This window comes from Branchiostoma belcheri, unplaced genomic scaffold (assembly GCF_001625305.1).
Source record: "Branchiostoma belcheri isolate BF01 breed outbred unplaced genomic scaffold, Haploidv18h27 scaffold118, whole genome shotgun sequence".
Classification (NCBI taxonomy): domain Eukaryota; kingdom Metazoa; phylum Chordata; class Leptocardii; order Amphioxiformes; family Branchiostomatidae; genus Branchiostoma; species Branchiostoma belcheri.
Window position 1 is genome coordinate 157,649 of NW_017802580.1, and position 6,888 is coordinate 164,536.

Consider the following 6,888-nt stretch of genomic DNA (forward strand, 5'->3'; position numbering starts at 1 on the left):
ACCACTATGTTGTTAGACCGTTTTATTTCCATGGTTATTCTTATTTTGATTGCAAGTAATTCTACAGCTAACACAAACAATAAGGGGAGATGGGGCATCCTTGCCGGACTCCACGGTTCAGGGGGAACGCATTAGAAATATAGCTATTATTAATAATTTTACTGAAAATATCTTTATACAAAATTTTTACCCATGCAATAAAATTATCTCCAAAACCAAAATATTCCAAAACCCTAATAATAAAATCTTGTCTAATTGTATCAAATGCTTTCTCAAAGTCGGCACAAAATATTAATCCGGGAAGTTCATTTTTATCGTAATATTCTATAATTTCTAGCAGTCTTCTTATAGTATCACCAATACTTCGTCCCTGCATAAAGCCAGTCTGGTCAAATGAAACAAGGTCGGGGATGACATTTTTTATACGAAGGGCCATACATTTAGATAAGATACGGGTGTCGCAAGTTAATAAAGTGATGGGTCGCCAATTTTTAATGAAAGAGGGGTCTTTATCCTTTCCCGTGGAGTCATGCTTAAGAAGTAGAGTAATAAGTCCTATTTTTTTACTTTCAGACAAGTGTCCCACCCGAAATGAATAATTAAAAGAGGCTAACAGTGGTTGTTTAACACGGTGAAAAAAGACCTTATAAAATTCAACAGAAAGGCCATCCAGACCGGGTGACCTTCCTGAGGAGAATGACTCAATCGCTTTTTGTAATTCAAATTCTGTTATCAATTTTTCGCAGCTATCGCACTGGCCGGGGGACAAATTCACTAGGGGCGGTTGAGGAAATAAGGGTCTAAAAACATCTCTGTCTAACGATATAGGAGGCTCTTTAAATGAGTAAAGGTCAGCATAAAAACTTGTTTGATGTACTAAGACATCCTCAGGATCAAGGAGAACAGAGCCATCTGAATTAACACATTTTGTCATGTTATTTCTTACCCTCCCTCTACTATTCATAAAGAATTTTGTACATTTTTCCCCTTGTTCCATCCACCTGGCACGTTTGCTCATTATAAGGTTATTATATTTCGTTTGGTAGAATAATTCTAATTCCTGTTTTTTACACTGTAACTTGTCAAAGATTTCATTATCGGGGACTGTGTCTAATTCTTCCTGCAGGCTGTTGATCTCACACGTGACAGAAATCTCAGTATTCCGACTTTGTTTAGATTTCCAAGACGAGTACTTAATTACATGGCCGCGAACGGCACACTTGAAGGCTTCCCATACTATGTGGGGATTTGCCGTGTTCTGATTAAAAAGGAAAAACTCAGTGATAAAGTTTGAGGTTTCTCTAACAAAAACTGGGTCATTGAACATCTCTTGGTTAAGTCTCCAAAAACCAGGACCACGGGGTGTATCAGACGTAGTCAAGGAAAGGCCAATTAAGAAATGATCTGACCTCAAACTATCCTCGATGCAAATTTTTTCTATAAAAGGAGTTAACGAAAAAGACGTCAAAAAATAATCTATGCGACTAGCCTGAAGTCTGCGTCGCCATGTGTAACGTATGGTTGTGGGATGTTTATACCTATAAGTATGAATCAGATCTAAATTAGCACAAAAGGATTAATGGCCATAAGACATTTTGGATGGTAATTGGAGACTTGGTGCCCAGCCCTGTCCATTTTGACATCTAATACTGTGTTAAAATCCCCTACAATGATACTATATAATCCAGATGTTGTAAAAGCTTGTACATTGTTTTCGATATCTACAAAGAAGGATGGGTCGTCAGTGTTAGGGGCATAAATATTGGCTAGGCAAAATCGAAAGGAGTCTACAGTAATATCTAATATAATCCATCGCCCTAAGTCATCGCTCAGTGTCTGATGGACAGTATAAACAACATTTTCCTTGAGTAAAACCATTAAACCTCTGCTATTACTTGAACCGTGATTAAATAGAATTGGACCCCCCACTCTGACCTCCATCTTTCTTCACTCACAGAAGTGGAGTGAGTTTCCTGTAAGCAATAGATATTGTAGGATTTGTCTCTTAACCATGTGAATACTTGGTTACGCTTTCTGTGGTCGCCCAGTCCATTACAATTGAAACTGCAAATGTTAAGTTTTGGCAACACCATAGGGACCGAGCAGAAAACGAGAAGTAAGAAAATACTCTAGGCGACCACAGAAGGCGAAACACAAGTAGGGTATTTGGTGCAAGTAATTGGGGTTGCTTAAACAAAAAGACGTAAATAATACATCTATATGCGATCTGAAACATACAGTATACTGCATTGTGCCATGCAAAAGAAAAGAAAATAATATACAACGCAACATAAACAAAAGTAACTTGTGGCAACTAAATATTAACAAGCCACCAAGGTAAGTTGATATAGATTTGTGGTCATACATTCATCCGCTCCATTCATTATCATCAGTTAATTCCACACCAAAACAAAATGTTATAACAAAAGTAAATTATAAAGATTGGACCAGTTCAAAACTCAGAAAATCATATCATTATCACAACTTACTTCCACATCATCATAAGAATTCTTCAAATCTAGCTATAGAAACTGATAATGACATAACATAACAAAAATAAATCAAAGCTTGGGTCCAAGCTAGAACTCATAACATGATTAGTAGTCTATCGTAAATGAATCAAAGTAAAGTACAGTAAATAAACTTAAAATTGATCCAATACAAATGAAAATAACACAACATAATGCAAAATCGTCATAACATGTTTACGTATGCCGAACTTAACGAGGAAGTGATTTCTTTTCGCCTGGCATGCACTTTAGGTACTCTTAATTAGCAGCTGTCAAAAAAAAATTCTTCAGACCTAGTTGTGAAGTCAGCCACTTTAATGCAAATTTAAAGCCACAGGTGGTGCACATTCACCATTCATTACAGAGTATCAGAAATATATACAAAAAGTTTGTCGTCAATAACACTGCCAGAGAATACAAAATTGAAACATATCAAAAAAGTAATCATACTTAGAATTCTCATAATATCCTGGTGCAGTTTGATAACCGTCTAAAGTTGGAATATCATATTCATAACAGACTCAAAGTCAAAGAAAATCTATCAGAGACCAATCACACATCTCTTTTTGACAGCACAATGTCAACTGCATCAATTCTTCTCTTTTCTTTTCCGTTGACAAGCAATACAGCGTAGGTATCCTTGGCAGGTACAAGGATAGATACCTTATTGTTGTTGTCTTTAGCAAGTTCAGCGACAGGAATGTTAAGAGTTTTTAGAATTTTAAGAAAGTTTACAGTGATTTTTTTCTGCTACGTACAAGAAAGCTTTTCCTGTGTACAGAAAAGTTTTCCTGCTTCAAGAACAGTTAGCTCTTAGTTCAAGAAATATTTTCTTGTGGACAGAATCGTTATCTTGCTACAGCAAGAAAACTCAACAAACGTGTTTTTTTTTTTAAAATTTTCTTGCTACGGGGATTCTTTAATTTCTTGTTCAAAGGGTAATTTTCTTGCTGCAAGATACAATTTCTTTGTACAAGGAAAACAAGAAAAAAAAAACATTTTTGGTAGTGTACCTGCGGTCCACCTTGTCATCCAGAATGAGTGCCAGGTCCAGAGTGGCGCCAGGTTTAGGTGTCCAGGTGATGATGTGTTCGGAATACCTGTTGATGAGAGAGTTCAGCTGCTCTGCACTGTTCTTTGTGTTGGTGTCACGGATGTATCTGGAACGGTGAATATAGATGAAGTCAAAGGTGAAACCTTCAGAGGTTATTTCTGAATGTTTGTCAACATGCTTGTCATGGTTTTGGTATTCTAGGCCCGGGCCCGTTACTAATTTCTGTCTCGTCTACTGTCATTTGAAACGGTCGACGTTGTAGCGCAGAACAGTAGCAACGTACACAGGATTAGGGGTTTGTGAATTTTTTTTACCCAGGGTCCCAGGTTAGAAGCCAGGAAGCCAATATTTAACCAATCATATATAATATAGTATATTACGTAGGAGGGACGTTACCAACAAACCAAGTTACCTTTTGAAAGTAAGTGGCAACCCGATTGGCTGGTACCTTTCTGTTCGACAAGTATTTGACTTACGCAGGGCGAATCTCAATATACGAAATTATGCTATGGTCATTTCTTGGGGTACATGGTCAAGTACGTTGCCTGGCTCAAGAATATACTTTTAGACCACACCGATTTAATTTTTTTTCGCCTGCGCGCACTTATTTGAGGGTAGTGGGTCTTCAGAGGTTGCCATCCATAACATGAAGTCATCGTGGCCTTAGGCAAAAAGGAAGCAAAGGCCCACTCACTTGTCGCCTGGATAAGCTTCCACGAAGTAGCCAGCGAAAGGACAGTACACCCTGGGGTTGACGTCACGCACTACTTGTGTCTTGTAGTACAGCAGTTTTTTCCTCTCCGTGGCAATGAACTGTGCCTTCCATTCATCTGTAGGAAACAATAAAAAGACTGGAAGAACACAGAAAAGAGGCAGACAACATCGAAGCCATAAGATACACACGGTCCCAGAAACAACAACCACAACTAGAAGAGAAGAAATCGGCAGTTACATACAGACCATGTTGCCAGAAACAATTGTGTGATAGACTGGGAGGGAGCCAGGGTCATAGATAGGGAGGACAACAGGAGAATCCGTTGGATTAAAGAAGCAGTCTGGATAAGGAAGTCAACCCCAGTGATGAACCGGGACGAGGGGGGATACAAGCTTAGCCACGTTTTGGATTGCATTCTCGCCGCAAAAGCGCCACCTACATTGGCGTTAAATAGCGGCGAGTTGCTGAACTCCAGTCAGAAGCTCTGAGGAAGGTGTCTGATAGACATCGAAACGTAAGCAGGTGAGAAACTCTATGGTTGTGTAAGAAGAAAATTCTATACCCTAAATAAAAAGACAATATCAATGGTCGGAAATGCAAAGTTCTGTAAAGTTCTGTTAAGTCTTAATTCACAAAACAAGAGCATACATGTTCACCATGGTGGAAACATACTACTAATGAACAGTTATACGGTTCGTTACCAAATGTAACTACAGTAGTTAAATGTCGATGACTAAGCTTGGCCGGTCATGTTGTACGTAGTGACGAACCAGGTAGGCTTCTACTTTGGAACCCTGATACAAAGAGAAGAGTGGGACGTCCAAACATAACACTTAAGAAACTTATTGAAACTGAAACAGGCTTGGAGGGCCTGGAACTTATCTCTGTGATGAATGACAAACAGTATTGGCGATCTAACTTTGTATTTGTATGCTCCATCTCTTCGGAGGATGATAGATGATGATGATGACATGTTCACTGTGACCACTACTCACACTGACCTGTGTATCGTCCTCCATGGAAGGTCATAGGGAACCCGGATGCACCCCCCGCGAAGTCACTCATCATGACGTCCACGTTCTTGGGTAGCCTTCCGCCGTTAGGCTGAGTGCAGTCCACGGTGTTGAGGATAAGGTGGCCTAAAACACAGAACAGCCTGCTCGACTTTTCCCAGAAACTGTAGCACTGCTGTAGTGCGTGACCTGATAGGACAACAAAATGGCGGCACCGCCCTTAGCCTACCTGCACATTATCCCTACAGGGTCTCGCCCTTACATACATTTCCCGTAGGTCTAAAGCAATGTTCACAAATAAACGTTGCCTGAAGCTTTGTACTGCGCGACGTTTTCATAATGTATGAACATGCTTAAGATATTTTTGTCGCGTGATTCTCATAAATGGCCGTAATATCATTTAAAAGCATATAGCCAGCTTATGCCACTAGATGAAGAAATTTAAACTGTTCTGCAACTCAAAAACGATGAATGAAGACTGAGCGATACAGTGAGTCTGGTGAGTTAATTCCATTTTTGAGTTGGAGAACAGTTTAATTTTCTTCAAGTATTTTACCAACTCAGCTGAACTTAAATGCTAGTATGTCAGTAGATGCTTTGCCAGTCATAATTGTAAACATCAGATTGGTCAACGTACGCCGTATGGTCAACAGGCACGTAATTCGCTGGAAGTTTTTCCGTAGTGCCAAGCTAGTGCTAACACAACGGGAAGAAAGGTTCGCAGGCCGATACGCCAGGGCCGTTGTTTGATACATATAAATAAGCGTCGGGCATGGCATAAGAGAATGCATATAAAATACAAAGAAGAAAAGCCAGAAGAAGAAAAAGTTTAGCTGCCCTACCCTTGTAGTCCACCAAGATGCAGGTGTCCATGTCAGGATGTACTCCGTCCATCAGGATCATGAAGCGGAGATCAGCGTTGATCTGTGGAATATCACACAAGCAGATAAACGCTTAAGTCTATAATTCACCAATAACCCGACCACCTAATCACATGAATATACATAACCATCTACAAAGCTAACAAGCAAACATAATGGCCTATCCATACAATAACGCAAGCAACAGAGCAACCAACAATCAAGCCCGTCAGTCAGCCAGCAAGCCAGCCATCAAAGACACACACGCACACACACACACACACATACATACATACATACATACACACGCATACACACACACACACACACACACAAACACACATACATACATACATACATACACACGCATACACACACACAAACGCACACACACACATGCATACATACATACACACACAGGCACATACACACACACACACATACAAACACACACGCATACATACACACACACAGACACGAACACACGCAAGCACACACACACACATACATACATACGCACACACTCGCACACACACACACACACACACACATATACATACATACACACATACGCAAACGCACACACGCATACATACACACGCATACACACACATACATATACATACACACAAACACACACACACACACAAACACACACGCACACAAACACACACAGACACAGACACACATGCAGACACTGACACACACACACATATGCTCTATTTTACCTCTTATT

The 6,888-nt window shown here is 39.9% G+C and overlaps 1 pseudogene; it reads right to left on the bottom strand.

Moving 5' to 3' along the window:
- Positions 1-6,888, bottom strand: part of LOC109462499 — a 24,388-nt pseudogene that overhangs the window by 7,764 nt on the left and 9,736 nt on the right.